The following is a 23,826-nucleotide window of genomic DNA, read 5'->3' on the forward strand; positions in this document are numbered from 1 at the left end:
CCAATGGTGTGAAAAATTTATGTTTTGTTACCAGATGTGCAGTTTTTTTGCACAGTAACCGTCATAAAACATTTAAAACGTAACCTAAATTCCTATTGCATTATGGAGAAAATAACGCACATGAAGACGAAAATGAAAGAAGGGTTTATAAGTAAAGCAATATTCGAGCAAGGGAGAAATAGATATAATGACCGCAATAACCAGGACAAAAAAAAAGGTAAAACTAAGGAAATGAAATCGAAATTAATGCATAAAATTAATGAAAACACACGATCAAAGATCTGAAGTGGAAAAGGAATGGCAGGCACAAAAATGAAAGCAAATGAAGAAGTCGGTATTATGACTAAAATGCAACGAAAGAATGGATAGAAAAAAAATCTCCTGTACGTTAAGCTAGTAGCCAAGCCACCACACCACGTCACCACATTACGTAGTAGAGTTTTTTTTAACGCTACTGGGTGAGACACAAAATTTCAAAACGTCTTTCCGTCAATTACTCGCAAATGAGGGCCCACCAGTTTGAATGGCTGCAGCGTGTGATACCTGGGATCTTTACCTACACCACTGTACGTTTGGTTTCGAAAGGCTATCTCATCGATGGGGACCTCTCCTTGTTCAACTAAATATCCCGTTTAAACGTGTCCTTGCTGGTTTTCGTTCACAGCCGTGGCCGATCCGATCAGGTTTACTAGTCGTTAGCGTTGCTGACTGCTGTCTTGGAGACCTGGAGTTCAATTCCCAGTTATCGCGCTGGTTTTCATCACATGGAAAAGTCTGTAATGGCTCTTCAGATCCAAAGTACACCAGATGACACTCCGCCGGATTAAACAAGAGCCGAAATGGGCGCATCATTTCACCTAAGTGGACCGAACGAAATGGATTACGCCACGCTGGGAGGCACACAACATTTTACTAATTTATCCACTGGTTTCGATGTTCTTTTAATTAGCAATACACATTCGAGTGACAGAGTCCACAAAATTATATGGATGTATCAATTTTTTCTCTCTCGGTTGCCTGTAGATGCTTTCAAACGTTGTGATGTCGGTTGGATTTCATTGTAAAGAACACACGTTGTCCTATTTCTGCATTCGAAAATTCATCCCTCTACAGTTTTTCGCTGCAGCATCGTCTTGAAGTACCGGCTTAACTCTGCTCTCTAACCTATCGTCTTTCATAATTAAACGGATACGTTTGCGACGTAGTTAATACTGGGAAAAATCCCTCGGATATATATGGTAGAGAGGAGAGAGAGGGAGGGAGGGAGGGAGGGAGGGAGGCAGAGAGGGGGTCGACGGAGATGCTGCGTTTTAGAAAATGGGTATTGACGGTTGCACCACAGGGAACAAAAGCCGGATTTAAAGGTTTAATTAAAATCGAGAACAAAATCCTCTGAGCGAGAACTTCGCTGTGGGATGAACAATTGCCGTAAAAGAAAATACAGATTACTGTAAAATTGCCACAGAGGCAGAATTTTACTCAACGAAAATTAAAACGTTTTCTATCGTCACGCCACAGGCAGTGGTTCGAGAATTTTAGTCATCGGGTACCGATCACATAGTCATTACAGCTTGTGCAGCTTTTAAATGCTGATTATATCTAATGTAATTTTAACACCATTCTGTTGGTGTGCGGACGCTGTGTGGACACTGTAGAGATAATAATCAAACGCGCGCATATAGTGTAGGATTTTCTGCTATCCTTGACTGGTAATAGAGGTAAATCACTCCTCGACTCGATGGATGATTTCAATATCACGGCGATTTACAAGAGTCCTATAGCTCAGGGATGCCATATCTTTCCGAGTATCGGCAGAGATGGTCGAGCTGTCACGACAGTGAGTCCTAGATAACTTTACATCAGATATATATCAGTCACTGTGACGAGAACATGTGAATCAGTTATCAGTCAACCTCGGTAATATGAAGACGTATTACTCATGAAATAGTTACTTTCATGCAAATCGAATTGATATGCAAGGGTAGTCAAATGAAGACGAGACAGATGGAAATAAGGAGCTAAATTATTCATTGTTTCAAAAGTAATCGCTTCAACTGTTAATACATTTATTCCGCAGTGAGACAAGGCGACCAACTCCTTTATCGTAAAATGTTTGCGATTGTCTACGCAACCATGACTGAATCCAGGCGTGCAACTCTTCGTCCGAAGGAAACAGACGGCTACGTATGTCTTCCTTCAGGGCTCTAAAAATATGGAAATCGTATGGGGAGAGATGGAGAATGTATGGAGTACATGTACGGGCTTGCCAGCGAAACTTCTGCTGTGTGGTTTGACTCGCTGCAGAGTGCAGACTGGTTTAACTCAGAAGAATGAATGGATAGCTCAACGAACTGAAACACAATAGTGATTTTAGTTGAAAGAACAAAACCGACAGAAAAATTAAAGTCTGGTTTCACTCGAAAAGAAAGAATGAATAATACAATACAGTCAATACGCAACACTATAACGGCCTGGGTCGACTGTTTTCATTCGGTTGTTCACGCAGAGTAGTTTCACTCGAAACAAATGAGTGAATAATAACAATCCAACCGATTCGTAAAACTACAACCGACTGACTCGGCTGGTTTCATTCGGTTGCTCCGGCAGCCTGGTTTCACTCAAAAGAATGAACGAATAGTCCAGCCGCTTGAATCGACAGTTTTCACTCAGCTGCTCCCATAGACTGGTTTCAGTCAGAAGAATGAATGAATAATTCAACCGATACGTAGAACTATAGGCGAATGAGTCGATGGTTTACAACAACCGTCTGAATCAATTGTTTCCATTGGCTTGTTCCTACCACTACTGTTGTTTACAGTCGCGCTGACGTCCTTGTAAGCCAGGACTAAAATCTGTCCTGTAACTTTTTAGAATGATCGTGATAGGACTGTATCTCTTAATAACTAACAAAGATAAGTCCAGTAGTTCTTTTCAAACGTTCACACGAAATCACTTCGCATGTCTATTTACGTAGTTTGAGTTCTACAGACCAGGTCACACCACAGATCAAAAATGTTTATGCTGCTCTCCTTGTACTTACATTCAACGGATAACTTTAAATTACATTCCGCCAAAAGGGTGAGAATCGTGAATTAATTGGAACACTAAGTAATTTTTCCTATAGCAGTCCAACAAATTGTCTAAAACTTCGTTAAGCTACAGTACCAAGTTTACGAATGTTACATGTTAATTCTAACGCCGGGGCTTGTTCAAACAACAACATTCAGAGCACACACTGTATGAACTGACCAAAATTTAACTCCAAGAGAAAGAAAGAGCGTAATTACGGAAGTGCGTGCGTTTCGTCTTTATGTAAGCGCGCGCTAGAATATTATGTGAGTTTGGTTATTTGAGTATTATTTGAAATTTCCCTATATCAAATTATACCTTTTTAAGTAGATCTAATAATGACTGTCAGACTGTGTTCATCGAATTACCGATATGAGCAGTATCTATTAAAATAAACAGAACCAATTTATGCTTACACTGTGGGAATTCCTGACTTTGAGGTATGACATCCATGCTTATTATTAATATGTGGATAAAAAATTAATTCTTAATTACGATAATTACATATTTGTTATTTGTGTCCTTGGGTGCAGAAAATTTAGTCCATAAATACTATGTTAACATATTCCACGAATTTATAATGGTCTGGTCACAATATAAGCTGGAAGTTCGTGCTGGTTGAAATCCTTAGTTAATAATATCTCCTGAATTAATTAAGTTCGAGCTAAAATAAACATGTATTCGCAATGAGCAAACATTTGTCTACATTTTAGAGATAATCTAATTTTCTGAATCTATTTATTAGCTTACTAGATTTTTAACTTCTGAAATACATCATTTCCAACAAAATGTTCAGAACAGTGAATCACACAATCTGAATAAATAAGTTTCACACAAGAAATTAATTTACAATATATTATTAAATTTTTCTCGAGTCTCTTCTTTATCTACGATAATGATGGAAGTTGAAGAAATGAATTAAAATTTGTCTTCAGCCCATTTACAGCGACGATCTAAGAAGGGGAAAATAAGCTAAAGATGAGAACTGTAGCCGGCTGCAGTGGCCGAGCGGTTCTAGGCGCTTCAGTATGGAACCGCGCGAACGCTACAGTCGCAGGTTCGAATCCTGCCTCGGGCATGGGTGTGTGTGATGTCCTTAGGTTAGTTACGTTTAAGTAGTTCTATGTTCTAGGGGACTGATGACCGCAGATGTTAAGTCCCATAGTGCTAAGAGCCATTTGAACCATTTTTTTGAGAACTGAAGTTTGTGTCAGGGGGGCATTGGACTAGGATAGTCCGTGCAGGCATGTTAGCTACAGTGCTGTGGTTGTATAATGGCTAGCATCCCTGCTTAGTAAGAAAGGAGACCCAAGTCCCAGCCATGGCACAAATTTTAATTCATTTCTTCAGCTTCAAAAAATGGTTCTAGTGCCTCTAAGCACTTTGGGACTTAACATCTGAGGTCATCAATCCCCTAGACGTAGAATTACTTAAACCTAAGGACATCACACACATCCATGCCCGAGGCAGGATTCGAACCTGCGACCGTAGCAGCAGCGCGGTTCCGGGCTGAAGCGCCCAGAACCGCTCGGACACCTCGGTCGGCTCTTCAGCTTCCATCATTAATTTACATTAGTAATGTATGCTCAGATAACGGATTCTATCGTCGAAATTTTTGGAAACAATAACAGCAAGTAAAGAAAACAAAATGGTTCAAATGGCTCTGAGCACTATGGGACTTAACTTCTGTGGTCATCAGTCCCCTAGAACTTAGAACTACTTGAACCTAACTAACCTAAGGGCATCACACACATCCATGCCCGAGGCAGGATTCGAACCTGCGACCGTAGCGGTCACGCGGTTCCACACTGTAGCGCCTAGAAACGCACGGCCACTTCGGCCGGCTAAAGAAAACAACCAAGTACCTATCCCAGCTATCGTAATTAGGAGTGTAAAAGACAAAGTAGGATGGCTGAGGCCAAACCCGCCTTGTCAGTAAGTAGTATAGCTGTTCGTCCATTGTGTGCTCTCTGGTACAGTTGCTTCGGCGTCGAGCGTCGGTGGTTCCTCAAAAGCCAGGGTCGCGATGCGCACGCACCATCCGCCGCTCGTAACCCCCCTGCCAGTAGGGTTACAGACGCCATTGGCCGGCCTTCGGCAACGATAAGGCGGACAATGCGGACACCTGGTCCCCAGGGGCTGCTAAATATAGAGGCCCGAGGACCAGCTGGAGGATGGCAGCCCCTAATGAGATGCTCTGTAGGGAAGGGCCGCCTACGTCAGCGCAGCTAATCCTGGGGCACTCGTGCGCCCCCCACCACACACTTGGCGTTTTCCTGAATTTATCAGCAGCGACCCCTACACTGGTAGCAGCCTTGTCCATTATTCTCGTGCCATTAGTAAGTCTACAGTGGGGATCGGGGGATCAAAACTGCCGGAGACGGCAGATCACGGGGCGTCACTTGGTACTATTACACTGGTGCATAAGTTCGTAGCGTTTTTTGTTTTGCATACTGGTATCCCGGTTGTTATGGGTTTATTCATCAATTGTATTTGTTATCTGTACTTCACTGTTGCTATCTGAGTTTACATATTGTCATTTGGAGATGGTGGGCGGAGCTGTGGACGCTAGGAAATTAAATGCCAAGTGGAGAAACCGGAACGTTTCCGATGTATTCTTATGTTTGAGTTCAATAGAGGGATGACAGCAGCGGAGGCAGCCAGAAATATTCGCGCCGTGTATGACGATAATGCCAGTAGACAGGGCACTGCAAGAAAATGGCTTCCTCGTTTTAAGGAGGATTGTTCTGACATTAGCGACTCTACACGTTCAGGAGTTTGATGAAGATCGTTTCATCATTTTCTATGGACCTTTGTCCCACTTAGGCAACGGTCTTGCCGCAGTGGATACACCAGTTCCCGTCAGATCACCGAAGTTAAGCGCTGTCGGGCTTGGCCGACACTTGGATAGGTGACCATCCGGGCCACCATGCACTGTTACCATTTTTCGGGGTGCACTCAGGCTCGTGATGCCAGCTGAGGAGCTACTCGACCGAATGGTAGCGGCTCCGGTCAAGAAAACCATCATAACGACCGGGAGAGCGGTGTGCTGACCACATGCCGCTCCTATCCGCATCCTCAGCTGAGGATGACACGGCGGTCGCATGGTCCCGATGGGCTACTTGTGGCCTGAAGGCGGAGTGCTTTTGTCCCACTTCAATGCGGGGTCGGCCTTGTTACTACGAATTTTGCGATGTTGGTGTCAGAGGGTGGCTGGATGCCCTTCCTGTTGCCACACTGTACCCCAGCAGTGTGCATCTAGTGTAAGCCATGAAATACTGCGAACGTTTTCAAATGTCTGCGAGTCCTGTAACTGAGGAGGGGCGTGGGGACCAGCCAGGTATTCACCCAGTGGGATGTGGAAAACCGCCTAAAAACCACCTCCGCACAGGTTTGCGCGACCTTGTTGCGATGATGAGAGACCCTTCGCCAACGACTCACCTTGCTTTTGTTCACTGCCAGGTCTCGGTAGCGCCGCCAGTTACCGCAACTTCATGAAACTATAGGTGCTGAAGCGGGAAAATTCCACGACGCTCCACAACAAATTCTGCATTTTTCAACCGAAAATGGCGGATAAAATAACTGTTGCATTACTTGAACTCCCCTCGTATCAACATCATCTTTCCATTTAAGTCTCTTCTCTTCCATCTTGTCATTGACCAAAAAAAATTTTAATTTGATCTTACTGAATAAAATTACTTATTTTTATCCATTTTATTGCTTGCCCTTACATACGTCACGAACATCATCTCTGCTGCTTGTACACTTGATTTTCTTTTTTTTTTTTGGTTATTATCCGTAATTCTTAACCATATACAAGAGTAGGTACAGCGTTACCAGATTGGATTAATAGAAGAGAGGGAGAGCGATGGGGGGAGGGGGAGAGGGAGGGAGAGAGAAAGAGAAAGAGAGAGAGAGAGAGAGAGAGAGAGAGAGAGAGAGAGCGGCGCGATTCATCACGGGATTGTTTAGCCGGCGCGAGAGCATTACAGAAATGATCAACAAATTCCTGTAGGAGACGCGACAAGACAGCACGCAGAGGTTTACTACTGGAATTCCGATAGACTACGTTCCGGGAAGAGCCGGGAAACATATTACTCTCCCCCATATTAGTCTCGTGAAACGACCGTAACGAGAAAAGACGACAAATTAGAGCTATTACGGAGCTTCACCGACAATCATTCTTCCCACGCGTTATTAGCAAATGGAACAGGGATAGGAGGGAGGGAGGGAGGGGAGGGGGGAATAGTTAGTTACTGGTACCAGAGATACGCTCCGCCAATCACTATGACGTGGCATTCGCAGAGTAGATGGAAATGCGACACGAAGATAGTAGATGAGTTCTGCCACTTGGACAACGCTGTAACTGAAGATCGATAAATTTGGGAGGATATAAAATACAGACTGGCAATAGCAAGAAAATTAATCCTGAAAAACAGAAATGTTTTAAAATGTAATGAATATGTTAGAAAGTCTTTTCTGAAAGTAAATGGAGCACAGCCTCGTACCACAGTACACCATGGATAAAAGCAATACAAGCGATGAAGTGCTAGACTACAGTGTCTCGAGTTCGGTCCCCAGTCAATTCTAGTATATTTATCTGTCACTTTTCACTTTTTCCATCACTTGCAATGATTTATAAGGTGACAAATGCCGAGTTGCACTACGACCGAAATCTAAGATGAACGGCATACGCAAAGAACTAGGGGTAGCGATTTCGAAAATGGTTTCTAATTGAAAAGGAACGGGCGAATGCAATGAACGAAAGGAACTACAGGGAGGTTATAATTGAACTTTCGGTTTTTGATTGGGCGCTCATGACAAACGAGCGATCCTAGGACAATGGAACTTCGTGAAAACATTTATAAGGACATGCAAAGAAAAAAAAAATTACGATTTGAAAGAAATGTATTTGTAAAGGACATCTTATTCGTCGTTGACTACAGAAGTTATTTATTTCACAATTGCAATTTCGGCTCAAACGGCTCTGAGCACTATGGGACTTAACACCTGAGGTCATCAGTCGCCTAGAACTTAGAACTACTTAAACCTAACTAACCTAAGGACATCACACACATCCATGCCCGAGGCAGGATTCGAACCTGCGACCGTAGCGGTTGCTCGGTTCCAGACTGTAGCGCCTAGAACCGCTCGGCCACTCCGGCCGGCTGCAATTTCGGTCTTTGGGGAGTTCTGATGTGGTACTGGGGAGGAATGCAACCACCTCCGATAATTATTCCCAAGAGCATCACATAAGCCAAAATGAAAAGCACATTTAACTCAAAATAAAGGTATAAACAGTTCCACAATCGGATCTCCGGAGGAAACTGCGTTAAATGCCACTGAGAGTACGAACATACATCTCCGAAACGAAGTAAGGATCAGTACCTGAAAAGTACAGAGTCTATATGAAGCTGGTAAATTAGCTAACTTAATGCAGGAAATGGGAAGACTGAAAATAGAAATTCTAGGAGTGGCAGAGACATGGTGGCCAGATGCTGGAGTGTGTGAATTTCACGGAGGAAGTATCTACTATTCAGGGAACCAAGGCATTAGGCACAGAAAAGGCGTGGGAATAATTGTCTAAGAAAAAGTTTTGAAATTTAATTAAACTTAATGCCGTTCCAATTAATATCAACACCATTCAAGTATATGCGCGCAGCACATCAGATTCAACTGAAGATGAAATTGAGGTATTCTACGAAGAGTTGAAACAACTTCTTAAGCTAGTAAAAGAACATGAGAATAACTTAATAATGAGTGATTTTAACTCTAAAATAAGAGAGGGAAGATTTGAACAACTAGTGGGTCCATTTGGGATAGGATACGACGTGATCGAGGCAAACGGCTTTGTCAATTTTGTCAAGAGGAAAATATGAAGATCACAAATACTTGGCATGAGCTGCCACCTAGGCGCTTGTACACATGGAGAGCTCCAGCTGAACACCCTGACAATATTCTACGGAATCAAATAGAATACATTCTGATTAACAAGCGCTTTGGATCCTCGGTAACGAGGGCATGCACCTATCTGGGAGCCGACATTCCCTTAGACTATGTCCTGCTAGCAGCGGAAACAAAAATAAAAATTACAATTGTCAAAAAACATACAAAACAGCGGAAAAAAGAATAAAATCGGCTTAAAGATTAAGATATCAAAAACAGGGTAACCACAAAAATCAGGGAAAGAATTACAGATACAATCAAATCACAACTAGAAGAAGGAACAGATATAAACAACGTATGGGAGCGAATGTAGAAAATTAGGTGCTGCGGAAAATGAAATAGGTTAAAAACAGAAAACACGAAAGAAAAATTGGATGACAGACGAAATTTTGCCATTACTTGGAAAAAAAGGAAAATGTAAAAACGAAAGAAACCAGGACACATATAGGGACATGCAGAAAGTCATAAGAAAAAACGATTAGAGCAGCAAAAAATAACTGGCTGAAACAATAATGTAAAGAGTTGGAACGACTGCAACAAATACATGACGACTTTAGCTTACATAAGAAGATAAAGGAAACAGCTGGTATATATCGTAAGAAAACCTTCTCAAATATAGAAAATGACACAGGAGAAATAGCACAGGACAATCAGCAAAAGATATCTATCTTTGAGAGCTAGATAAACAATCTTTTTGCATATGAAAAGACCTGAAATAGAAAATAGAGATGACGATGGTCCATCGGGTCCTGCTATCACAAAAGATGAAATCAGAAGGGCAATAAGAACTGCGAAAGATAGGAGAGCAGTTGGTCCAGATCAAACACCAACTGAAATTCTGAAATTGTTAGATGAGAAAGGCGTCTCCGTTCTCCAAAAAATATTCAATCAAATTTGTAATACGGGCAAATTTCCTAACAAGTGGCTGATGCCACACTTCATCTCTGTGCCCAAGAAGAACAATGCAAGAAAATGCGGAGACTATAGGCTAATTAGCCTGATAAGTCATACTCTAAAGAAATTTCTCAGAATCATTCAATATAGAATCACAGCCAAGTGTGAAAGGGATATGGGATATTCACAGTTTGGATTTAGACGGGGTAGGTAGGAGGGAAGCATTGGTCGCGATTCAGGTATTTGTTCGAAAGTGCTACGATCAGAGGAAGAATGTAATGCTGTGCTGCATAGTCTATGAAAAAGAGTTTGACAGAGTGCAACATGATAAACTTGTACAAATTTTGAGAAGACCGAACATCGACCGAAAAGATATTCGGTGTATAGAAAATCTGCACTGGAATCAAACTGCTGACGTCTGAACTGGAGGCCAATTGAGAGAAGCACAAAAAATCGGTAGAGGAGTTAGACAAGGCCGTGTACTCCCACTACTACTCTTTAACCTGTACTCAGAACATACTGTGTATTCCAGGAGGCGCTTGAAGATTGTGATATAAGTATAAAAGTAAATGGGTTATGGGTTATGGATTAACAACATAAGATACATAGATGAGACAGTCTTAATTGCAGATAACATAAACGATCTTCATGATCTTCTGACTACAGTGGGGGAACAAAGCAGGAATACGGGTCTCAATATCAACATCAAAAAGACCAAATTTATGATAGTCACTCGCAATTCAAATGAGCACCAAAATGCAGAATTAATGCATAATAATCAACCCATAGGGTGAACAGATCCGGGGCGTCCTTGTGCGAAAATTGGTCATCGGACATGGAAATCAGAGGCAGAGTAGGCCCGCAGCACATTCATGAAATTTAACAAAGTGTTCACTGGCACTGACCTTAACCTCAAAAGATGAAGAGCTATGTGTGGTCAGTGCTTTTGTACGGAGTGGAAAGTTGGACGTTGAAAGTGAACATCATGAACAAATTGGAAGCATTCGAGATGTGGTTATATCGAAGAACACTTAAAATTCCGTGGGCAGCAAGAAAAACAAATGAAGAGATCTTAAGAATAGCAAAAAGAGACCGCGAATTGCTAATCAGAATCAAACGTAAGAAAACAGCTTACTTAGGCTGAGTGATACGAAATGAAAGATATCCACTTTCCTAAACTGATAATCAAGGGGGAAGATTAAAGGCAAAAGAGGAATTGGTAGGAGAAAAATGTCATGGCTCCGCAACATCAACAGGACAGGAATAAGAAACGCCGGCGACTTGATCCCTGCTGGAAGAGACAGAGGAGACTGGACAAATGTGACCGCAAACATCCATTAGTGGATACGCAGCAGCAGCAGCAGCAGAAGAAGAAGAAGGAGAAGAAGAAGAAGAAGAAGAAGATGTGGTACTGCAAAAGATTTTGCTTCAGCACATTTCATTAAAATCCTCCGACATACATACTAAACGGCAGTGCGGGTCGGTGTCAAATGCTTTCTTGAAGTCAAGGAAGAAGGCATCAACCTGGGCGTCGTTGTCTACAGCGCAACGTGTCTCATGCAGGAACAGAGCGAGCCGAGTTTCGCAAGGCCTCTGTATGAGGAATCCATCTTGATTTTTATAGAGGAGATCTTCGTCCTCCAAAGAACGTCATAAGTTTTGGACATAAAGCAGGTTTCATTATTCTACAACAGATTGACGTCAACGATAAAGGTCTATTATAAGTTCCTTCTTAAAAAGCAAGTGACCTGAGTTTTTCCCCAGTCGCTAGGTACGTTCGTTGGTACAGAGATCTACCATAAACTACTGCTGGAATGGGAGCAAGTTCTTTCGCATAATCTTAGTAGAATCTTATCTTCGTAGAATCTCACCTGGTCCAGATTAGAATGCTTTAAAGAAATTCTATGAACAGGAAAAACACATTGTCTTCCAACAGCACTAACTTCAACAGCAAGAAAAATGTACACGAAAATGTTTCTGTTTCGTTTTCCTTAACTCTGAGCTAAAGTCGCACATCTTATGATTGTTTTCTTTTCTCAAATGCCAGCATGACGAGCCCTACAAAGTACAGAATTTCTTACAGTAGTCTTGACATATCTCAACTATTTCCTCTAATACGAGGGGCGTTAGAAAAGTCCCTGCAAAGTCCGAGAGATGGCACGACCGGCGCTAATCGAGGTCATGTTTAGTTAGTAGCATCTTTGGAAACAACACACACCAAGTTTCAGCCATATTGATCTATTCCTTTGTGTTTGGCATTCGTGTGAATCAAGGAAGTCGAGTGATTTTCAAAAAATGGAGACTAAAGAAAAGCTTGATAAACGTTACGGTGACTCTGCACCTTCGATTAGAACAATTTATAAGTGGTTTCAAAATTTTCGGAGTGGCCATATGGGCACAAGTGACGCTGAACGTTCTGGACGCCCTGTGGAGGTTACGACTCCAGAAATCATTGATAAAATCCTTGATATGGTGATGGATGACAGAAGAGTTAAGGTGCGTGAGATTGTTAGTACTCTGGGCATCTCAAATGAAAGGGCACATAATATTTTGCACAAACATTTAGACATGAAAAAGCTATCCGCAACATGGGTTCCGCGATTGCTCACGCTTGACCAAAAACGGAATCGTGCGAAGTTTTGCACGGATGGTTTGCAGCTGTTCAGCAAGAATCCGCAGGATTAATATACTCCTAAGACCAAAAAAGAATCTAACAATGCGTTACCAAGGGAGAACCTGCACCAAAAAAGGCGAAGACCAACCCTTCAGCCGGAAAGGTTATGGCGACTGTCTTTTGAGATTCGCAAGGAATAATCATCATCGCCTATCTGGAAAAGGGTAAAACTATTACAAGTGAATATTATTCATCGTTATTGGACCGAGCTGCAAGAAAAACGCCGGCGATTGGACCGCAAAAAAAGTCCCTTTCCATCATGACAATGCACTAGCGCAAACCTCAGCAGTTGTGGTCGCAAAATTAATGGAAATAGGATTCCAACTCGTGTCACATCCCCCCCCCCCCCTATTCACCAGACTTGGCTCTCTCTGACTACTATTTGTTCCCCAATTTGAAGAAATGGCTGACGGGACAAAGATTTTATTCAAACGAGGAGGTGATTGCAGTAACTAACATTGCAGACGTGAACAATTCCTATTATTTGGAAGGGGTCAACAAATTAGAACAGCGTTGGATGAAGTGCGTAAGTCTAAAAGGAGACTACGTCGAAAAATAAAAAAGGTTTACCCCAAACAAGTAAGTAGTTTTTATTTTTGCACGAACTTTTCAAACTCCCCTCGTAATGACATAAGATATGGCCTATTCATCCAGAAGTGCAGTGACTGAAATTACGTGCCCGTTTCTGACTGCATGAGCGATTTTTAGTTTTTAAGCAATTAATGCCAGATAGCAATTAGTAATTAACTGTTAAATAGCCTGTTCTGCCAAAAAGATTCATTGCGCCATTTACATCTTCCATAAAGCGCTACTGTGCAGACAGTAAAGATCCTGGCAAAATGCTCGTTTCGTCAACTGACCTAGCAGGAGAATTTCATTCACGCGAAACTAAAAATAGCGACTCTCTAGGGGAGCGGAAGAAGTAGAACAGGCGAGTGACGTTCTATTATTAACACGAGGACCAACGGAGTGCCCCAGAGTTGGTGCCCTCTCGTTACTTTTTTGTTCCATTCTCTTCTTCCCGCAGCCGAGAGTCTTTTCCGCTGCGGGGAGAGCTTTGTCTGCTGTCTCTCATTTCGCCAAGATAGCACCAGCAGGCTGAAGCAGCATAGCCAAGCTTTGTACTCGTAACGGGCAGATGTTGTTACAGACATATTATGACGCCCTACGATGTTTACTTAATCTAAGACCCAGATATTCAAAGGACAGCTGAGCCTTCCGTTCGCGTACACTGTGTGATCAAAAGTACCCGGATACCTCGCTGAAAATCACTTACAAGTTTGTGGCGCCCTCCATCGGTAATGCTGGAATTTAATATCGTGTTGGCCACTGTTAACCTTGATGACAGCTTCGGCTCTCGCAGGCATACGTTTAGTCAGGCGCTGGAAGATTTCTTGGGAAATGGCAGCCCATTCTTCACGGTGTGATGCACTGAGGAGAGGTATCGATGTCGGTCGGTGAGGCCTGGCACGAAGTAGGCGTTCCAAAACATGCCAAAGGTGTTCTGTAGCATTCAGGTTATGACTCTGTGCAGGCCAGTCAATTACAGGGATGTTACTGTCGTGTAGTCACTCCCCCACAGGCCGTGCATTATGAGCAGGTGCTCGATCGTGTTGAAAGATGTAATCGCCATCCCTGAATTGCTCTTCGACAGTGGGAAGGAAGAAGCTGCTTAAAACAGCAATGTAGGTTTCTGCTGTGATAGTGTCACGCAAAACAACAAGGGGTAAAAGCCCCCCTCCATGGAAAACATGACCAAACCATACGTCATCGTCTACGAATTTTACTGTTGGCACTACAAGATGACGTTCACTGGGCATTCGCCATACCCACACCCTGCCATCGGACCGCCACATTGTGTACCGTGATTCATCACTTCACACAACGTTTTTCAACTGTTCAATCGTCCAATGTTTACGCTCCTTACACCAAGCGAGGCGTCGTTTGGCATTTATCGGCATGATGTGTGTGGCTGACGATCAGCCGCTCGGCCGCAATATCCAAGTTTTCTCACCTCCCGCGTAACTGTCATAGTACTTGCAGTGGTTCCTGATGCAGTTTGGAATTCCTGTGAGATGGTCTGGATAGATGTCTGCTTATTACACATTACGACCCCTCTTCAACTGTCGGCGGTCTCGGTAAGTCAACAGACGAGGTCAGCCTGTACGCTTTTGTGCTGTACGTGTCCCTTCACGTTTCCACTTCACTATCACATCGGAAACAATGGACCTAGAGATGTTTAAGAGTGTGGAAATCTTGCGTAGAGACTTCTGACACAAGTAACACTCAATCACCTGACCACGTTCGAAGTCCGTGAGTTCCGTGGAGCGCCGCACTCTGCTCTCTCACGACGTCTACCAGATCGGAACGGGAATTAATAGATGTGTTGTACATGTACAGACAAACAAATAATACAATTTCAGAAAAATTGGATGATTTATTCAAGAAAAAAGGACTTCACACTACGGGGCGTCAATAACGCGTTGGTCTACTTCTGGCCCTTATGTAAGCAGTTATTCGGCTTGGCACTGATTGACACGGTTGTTGGGTGTTGTCGTGAGAGATATCGAGCCAATTCTGTCCAACTGGCGTGTCAGATCGTCGAAATCCCAAGGTGACCGGTGGGCCCTGCACATAATGCTCCAACACTTCTCAATTGCGGAGTGGTCCGACGGCCTTGTTGGTGAAGATAGGGTTTGGCAAGCAGGAAGACAAGCAATAGCAACTCTCCTCGAGTGCCGGTGGGCAGTATCTTGCTTAAATGCAAACCCAGGATGGCCTGCCATGAGGGCCAACAAAACGGGTCGTACAGTGTCGACGACTTAACCGCTGTGCTGCAATGACGCCCCGGATGACAACGAGAGAGATCCTCCTGTGAAAAGAAGTGGCACCCACAAACCATCACTGCTGGTTGTCGGGCTGGTTGGTGGACTACCGTCAGGTTTGTATCCCACCACTGTGGCCCCTGGTCATCGAGGCTCAGTTCGAAAAGGAACTCATCACTGAAGGTAATTCTGCTCCAGTCGATGAGATTCCAGGCCGCCCCATTCTTCGTGGTGCGTTCTTTTTTCTTTCTTTCCTTTTTTTTTTTTTGTCTTATTAGAGCGTGCTGTCGACTTAGATTCGCCCGTGAAGAATACCTTGGACCATCGTTGCACGCTCCAGCTTTTATGTTTCTTTGGCCACAGCAGTAGTTTCACATTTTGTTTGTGCAATTAAGTTTTCGTCCGCTGTACGCTAGTTTAAACCTTGTTTATGAAGACGGTGTTGCACTCTTCAGCCAGCGACTGGAGCTGCTCGCATTCTGTGTACTTCCTCTAGGATTTCAGGTGCAGTACGAGTCCTCTTGTTATTGTGTTGTTGTATAAATGTTTGAATGAATGTAGAAACACTTTCCGGCCGATTAACCATATGAGGGGCGGCGGGTGGAATTAATTGTTATATATATAAATGTTCCTATTATTTAGAATGTTATTTATGCTGTCTTTCGCCGTTCTCAACACTGGCTCTCTAACTACAATATTGGCAACCAGAAAGTGATTAACAAAACGTGAAGCCTGTAATTAGAATTCCTAGTGCCCACTTCATCTGAGAATACACTTGTAGTTACAGTTTATAGCTCTGATGAATTAGGAGATTGTCTGGGATTTATAATCAAAAACGGCCGTGAAAAAACGTTCTGTATTCTGAAAGTCACAGATGAAAACAATAGAATCCACACAATCTAACTAACAAAAATGGTTCAAATGGCTCTGAGCACTATGGGACTTAACTTCTAAGGTCATCAGTCCCCTAGAACTTAGAACTACTTAAACCTAACTAACCTAAGGACATCACACACATCCATGCCCGAGGCAGGATTCGAACCTGCGACCGTAGCGGCCGCGCGGTTCCAGACTGTAGTGCCTTTAACCGCTTGGCCACCACGGCCGGCTCTAACTAACAGAGCAGTTCAGAGTCTAATGCGCTGATGCAACTATAAATGTCCAAATTAAATGTTTAAATGAATGCTCGCCGTAATTTGATGATTAGGTTCATCAAACGCCACGCTAAATAATGGTAGAATGTTTGTCCCGCGGCGGCACGTGAAAATACGACATACGCAAACTGAAGCTAGGTAATTAAAGTCATCCCAGAATTAACACTTCACTCGAAAATGATTTCATGGTTACGCATATCTCGAGTAACTTAATACGGCATCCGAGGCTGTTTATAGCAATGATACCGACGCGACGCGACTCCCGACACAGATGGCGTGCTATTCAGCGTCTGGGGAGAACTGGGGCCTTGCTTCCTCGCGCAGCGTTCTTATATACTCGCATAAAGCCGCGGTGCGGACGGCTAAGGGAACGCCTGATCAAATCGGCTCTCCCGAATAGCCGCTGGGCTAGTAATGCACCACATTAAGTTATTGAATAAATCATAGCTCCTTTTGCTGATGGCCGATGAAGCTCTCAATTTAAATGCGCATTCAGCACACAGGTAAGTAATCATAATAAAAGTTTGACGTGGCTAAGTTAAATATTTTGGGCGAGAGAATTAATTTAATTACACTGCACGCAGTAGACGAGCTCTGAACTTGCCCTTTGGAGATACGCTATCACTATAGTTTTATAGTTATTCAAATGAAACTTCTCACATCTTTATGGTTATAGCGGATCTCCATTCTACTTAAATACAAACATCCTAGCCTTATTTATTAGCCTACTTAATCTATCTTGCTTCCTTAAGTTTTAAAACAAAAACCAGAAAATCATGAATTTCAACTAAAATCTTAATTTGTGAGATCCAAAGTACTGTTTCTATTAAATTATTATTGAAAAGGAATCTAAGTATAAATTTTTAAATCTCTAGCTCTTTTCTGTTGCGCCAATGATTTTTACAGAAAAACGTCCAAATTTCGAAAATGGTTAAAGTTATTGAACTGACATTCAACACATGTTGATTTAGTAGTACTCCTGAAATGCTAGAACCGTTTCAGGTTATTTATTTGATTTTTAATGTATTGCGCAACATTTATGACGTCAGAGCTAGTTACAGCGGACTAGGCTGGCACACAATGGAAAGACTGATGAGAATTTATTACGGCGTGAGTAGGCTGCTTCCCTACATTACGTTTACTCGGTACTGTATGATATTACTCGAGGTCTTCCAGATCGCGAAACTCTCGCAATGGCGACAGTTTGCTTGAATCGCTGCAACATCAACTTTTGTTGCTGTTGTTTTACCAGAGTAACCTTTCTGATGCAGAGCTACAGTTACACCGCGTTTTTCAATTCCCGTCTCCTGCAGCCGGCCCATTAACAGATAATATGGTATAAACCTGATCAGGTGTATAAACACATTGCTAGATGCAGACACTGTAATGTAAACTAATGCGAACTGATTGCAACACAGACAGCTGAAGGAATGAGGCCTGTTTGAACAGAACCGTGTTGGGCAAAGGTACGTCATTGTTGCGGGTACTCATCATTACCGCTCTAGGCTATCAACCAGTCAGATAGACAACAGAGGCGTCCATCTTTCTGATTGGAGGTTGGACGGACTTCGGCCGTTCTCTTGTGTAATAAAATGGTACATCTTCAGCCCTCCTTACGATGTCATTTATAATATGGCTAGCAGTTTCGGTGCTTCAGTGCAACATCTTCAGCCTGTAACTGACGCTGAGGGGTGTTAACTCCAATCGTATACGCTATTCATGAGTGGCCAACATTCATGAACTTGCTTTCGCAGATTATCTGTAACAACGATGTTGTGTCTCTAGCCGTCAGCTACCACCACCATCGTTGGCCGGCCGAACGGTTCTAGGCGCATCAGTCTGGAACCGCGCGACCGCTACGGTCGCAGGTTCCAATCCTGCCTCGGGCATGGATGTGTGTGATGTCCTTAGGTTAGTTAGGTTTAAGTAGTTCTGAGTTCTAGGGGACTGATGACCTCAGATTTTAAGTCCCATAGTGCTCACAGCCATTTGAACCATTTTTGAACCACCATCGTTGTTGTAGGTAATCTGCGAAAACTAGTTCATAGATGTTGGCCACTGATAAATCGTATAAGCAAGTGGAGTTAACCCGCTCAGCGTCAGTTAAGGCCTGAAGATGCTGCACTGAAGCACCGAAACTGGTTGTCACAAAATAAATAACATCGTAACGACGGCAGCAGGTGTCACATTTTATTACGCGTTTACACTTGTTTTATTTTCAGAATGAGGATATGATAGGATATTTAAAGCTAAATCGCTGTTTTAACCACAAATCCAAAGTTTTTATGAGTAACGGAAAACTTTTGATTGGTAGTTTAACTTGTTATTATTGTAAATAATATGTGGAAATGAGACCAAGTTTATCAAACTTCTGATATTATGGGTGCAGATTATATATAATTCGGCAGGCTTTAAAAAAGCAAGCCTGTGTTTTATGTAAGTCTGCGGGCTTTCGTAGCCGTTGTCACTGAAGTCAAAATCTTCTGGGTTATTAGGCCGCGTCATGTTTCTTCTGAAATGTTCGACGTTTCGACCTCTCTGCTGGCATCTTCCTCAGGATCTTTTGGTGTCCACTACTGCTAGAACACTGTCAGAGACGAGTGTCGCGTCCACTTACAAAGGGGGAGTTTTCTGGCGTTCGTGCTGGAGAAGTGATAGTATTGGTTAAAATTCATATGGCTAACATTGGTGGGTCATAGTCATAGGCTAATATTCCCGCTCTGCTCCCCCTTTATAAGTGGACGCGACACTCGTCTCTGACAGTGTTCTAGCAGTAGTGAACACCAAAAGATCCTGAGGAAGATGCCAGCAGAGAGGTCGAAACGTCGAACATTTTAGTAGAAGCCTGTGTTATTCTACTAAAACGAGCAAAAATATGTTCATCCAGAATACAAATTTCTGGTTGTGAAACGAGGATGATGAAACATCCGTGAATAGCTGCATAACGATGTTTGTAAAGCGGGATTAGAACAGCTATATGACGCGGATATAGTTAAGAAAATGTGTTCGGTAGAAGAAGAGGGTAAAGACGAGGCGATAAAAGAAACCGAGAACCCGTTATCAGGGACACTGAAATACGTTGATCTGTTATTTGAATATGTAGAGGAATTGACTGTACCATAGTACTGACCCTCCAGAAAATGACAACCGTGCATTAAAAAACAAAACAAAAAAAACGCATTGTTTTACTTGAAGGTCAATAGGAGACGAGACTGTGATTTCTGGCAGTGGATGTTCGTTTCCCCATCTCGTTTAACACCGTCTGTCATACCCCCGAAAAGTAAGGCTTACGGTCACGCGGTGACTTTGATTCAACAGACAAGGGTGTCGGGGTGTCGCAAGCAGACACTGTAGTCAGCAGCGCTAGCAGTTCAACGTGCACGCAGGAGCGAGCCTTACCTTATTAGGAACGAGGCGCTATCAGCTAGCTGTCAGTCGCCCCTACGAGCAGCCCAGAGCCATCGCTGGCTGAATCCGCAGCCTTCTTCAGCAGGAACTTCTGCAAGCAATGACAAAAAAAGAAAAAAGAGGTCAATGTTAGCTAACGGCATGTGGACACAGATTCTGCTAAACGCTCAGGAGCCCTGACGTCATCCACTCAGAGCTAATGGTGCGTCACCGGATGTCGTTACGGAGCAAAAAACAAAACGCTCCACAGCGGACTCACTACGTGTATTGTGGTACTCTTCGCGTGAGGGTAATAGCGTCTGCATACGGCATTCTGACGTAACACTTTGAAGGACAAGGGCACGTTTTCCAATTTGTAGAATCATTTTAAGCTGCGGTCATTACACGGAGCAGACGAGTCGAAACCTCGCTGTAACTGTCACGCAAGGTCTATAACGTGAAGTCGCGTACAGCATGAGCTCCTACCTCAAGGTAATCCATGTGAACAGTTTTTCGGTGACAAGTGGCCCGTATTGATTCTGACCGACATGTATCCCCCCCCCCTCAAAAAAAATAGTAACCACAACGTATGGAGAGAAAATTCCTTAATATAGACGTGAACTAGAATGACAGTGCGGCTGCTCCCGGCGGAGGTTCGAGTCTTCCCTCGGGCATGGGTGTGTGTGTTTGTCCTTAGGATAATTTAGGATAAGCTGCATGTAAGCTTAGGGACTAATGACATTAGCAGTTAAGTCCCGTAAGATTTCACACACATTTAAACTTTTTTTTTTTACTAGAATGAGATTTTCACTCTGCAGCGGAGTGTGCGCTGATATGAAACTTTCTGGCTGATTAAAACTTTGTGCCGGACCGAGACTCTAACTCGGGACCTTTGCCTTTCGCGGGCAACTGTTCTACCAACTGTGCTACCCAAGCACGAACCCAAGCACGACTCACGCCCCGTCCTCACAGCTTTACTTCCGCCAGTACCTCGTCTCCTACCTTCCAGGCTCAGCCACAGCCTGGGGGATGTCTCCAGAATGAGGTTTTCACTCTGCAGCGGGTGTTATGCGGCTACAGTCTATAGTTTACAGAAGACTTCCGGATAGCGAGTAAGCTGAAGTACGATCACTCGCCATTTTAGTTGATCCTACCAGTTGTGGTGTAGCTATACTCTTTGACGTTCACGTGATGCAACTAGGCAAATGCAACACACCGGTTACCATGCTATGTGCCTTAGTATGAAGTCGTTTGTGCTTTGAAATCGAATAGAAATTAGTGAAAAAAAGAAATACAGGAAGTTTAACGTAGTTGTGTAACTTAATGCCAAGCGGCCTAGACTGCGAGACTAGGAGGTGAGACGAACACGCATCAAGTATGGACGGTGGTTTGGTACACTGGTCAAGGTGAGTGTGGCTTTTTGGTGGTCTACCACGATCGTTTGGAGCGGAGCTTTCCAAGCTGCGTGTCCTAACACTACGGGAGATCAAGTAGCTGCCTCAAGGATGGCGGGAGTCTAGTAGAATCGGACTTGTAATGCTCGTCAAGCCCACGTGAGTCATTGAATTCATAATAATACTGAAAAATTTTGTATTTGTGGTTAATGTGTAATTGTACTGCGCCTAGAAATCAACTATAAAAAATCACTATTTTTTTGAAATATGGTTACTTACATCAGAATCTTTCTTTAATATTAGCGGAAGGCTGTCGTGAAATTTTATGTATTAGAAGGGTGTCGCCATATGGAAAAGTTTGGAAAGCACTGGGTTAGAGAAATATTGGCTTTGTCTCTAAGCTCCGCCTAAGAAAATACGACACACAAATACTTGAGAATACGGTAAGATTTACACACAGAAGGCATCATTCATTTATTAGATACTTTCTTTTAGTCTGTTATCTACGAGGATTGACTGAAAAGTAATGCCTCCACCTTGGTAACTCTTCAACAGTTGGCAACATTGGTATGCGGCAGGTACTGGCTTCTTCCGTACCCTCTTCTCTACAACTCCGGTTGGCGGGAAGCCGTAGCATTGAGCGGTTGTGTTGTTACAGCGTAAAGTATGGTACCCTGCGCAGACGGTCTGTCAATGCGATTTAAGCAACGTGCAGTCATTGAATTGTTGATAGCAGAAGGTGTCACCCCAAAGGAGATTCATCACAGAATGAAAGCAGTTTATGGTGGTTGTGTTGGTGTGAGTACTGTGCGTCGTTGGGCGAATAAGTTTAAAGATGTTGAGACGGGTACATCTGACCTGCGTGACAAACAAAGAATTGGAAGTCTTGTGACAGCAACCACCGAGTTTCACAAGCAAAATGTTGACGGATTGATTCAGGACGATCGTCGTATCACTCAGAGAGAAACTGCAAGCACAATCGGCATTTAACAAGAGCGTGTGGGTCACATTATTGCCTTGCTTGGCTATCGGAAGATCTGTGGACGATGGGTACCCCCGATACTGACTCCTGCAATGAATGCACACAGACTTGAAATTTTCCAAGAACTCCTCTCGCGTTACGAGAATGAAGGTGACGCCTTTTTCTGTTCAATTGTGACAGGAGACGAAACGTGCGTACACGGTTACGACCCGGAGACGAAATGTGGTTACACGATTACGACCCGGAGAAGCAGCGTCAGTCTGCGGAATATCGACACAAAGACTCGCCCCAGAAAAAGAAATTCAAGACGCAGCTCTCAGCTGGAAAAATCATGACCACAGTGTTCTGGGACGCAGATGGTGTAATCCATGTTGATTTCCTTGATCTTGGAACAACAACAAATTCAGTGTTACATCACAACGCTGCGAAAACTGAAACGACGGCCAACAAGGGCTCGAAAGGAAAAGGGAAATGTTTCCCTGCAGCATGACAATGCCAAACCACACACTTCACGTGCCACCACAGCATAGCTTCAGAAACTGAATCTCACTACTGTACGGCATCCTCCATACAGTCCAGATTTAGCACCGTCTTCTGACTTCCATATGTTCCCGATATTGAAAAACTTTCCGCGGGGACATCATTATGCTTCTGATGAAGATGTTCAGAGAACTGTGAGATTCTGGTTGCAGAAACAGAGTGTCGACTTCTTCCGTGACGGCTTCAGAAAACTTGTCCGTCGTTGACAGAAATGTATCCAACTGACTGGTGATTATTTAGAAAAAGTGAATATTGGTAATTAAAGATCACATTCTAAGGATTATTTCAGCGTTTGATTTATTAAAATATTCCCATCCAAACCCAATTAACGGAGGTGGAGGCATTACTTTTCATTCAACCCTCGCATATAAAAAAACAGACCGAATGTTGAACATAAATTGGCATGAATGAAGCACACACATAATGTCGTAAACATGATTTCAAATGTGTTAGTAATAACTAAGGATTATGCTGTTTAATGGGGGAAAACCTACGTAGAATAACTATATTAAGACAAATAATAGCAACAATAATAATAATAATTATAATAATAATATACATACCCACACATAATAACACATTTGCTATATATGGATGATCTAAAACTACTGGCAGCAACAAATCAATAACACAACCAATTACTAAAGATAACAGAAGTATTCAGCAATGATATAAATATGGTTTTTGGAACAGGCGAATGTAATAAAAAGAGCATAGTCAAGGGAAAACACACTAAACAAGAAGATTACATATTGGATAACCACACCGACTGCATAGAAGCGATGGAAAAAACAGGATGCCTATAAATATCTAGGACACAGAAAAAAGAATAGGAATAGATAATACAAATATTAAAGAAGAACTAAAAGAAAAATATAGACAAAGACTAACAAAAATACTGAAAACAGAATTGACAACAAGAAAAAAGACAAAAGCTATAAATACTTATGCTATACCAATA

The 23,826-nt window shown here is 42.9% G+C and overlaps 1 protein-coding gene across 1 annotated transcript in view; it reads right to left on the bottom strand.

The window, feature by feature from the left end:
• The window catches only part of LOC124775700 (solute carrier organic anion transporter family member 5A1), a 438,784-nt gene that overhangs the window by 208,955 nt on the left and 206,003 nt on the right, over positions 1-23,826 (bottom strand). Inside the window, exon 3 of the mRNA XM_047250528.1 lies at positions 19,962-20,061. The gene's annotated coding sequence lies outside the window, so the exon portion shown is untranslated. The remainder of the gene's footprint in view (positions 1-19,961; positions 20,062-23,826) is intronic.

This window comes from Schistocerca piceifrons, chromosome 2, assembly GCF_021461385.2.
Source record: "Schistocerca piceifrons isolate TAMUIC-IGC-003096 chromosome 2, iqSchPice1.1, whole genome shotgun sequence".
Taxonomy (NCBI): Eukaryota; Metazoa; Arthropoda; class Insecta; order Orthoptera; family Acrididae; genus Schistocerca; species Schistocerca piceifrons.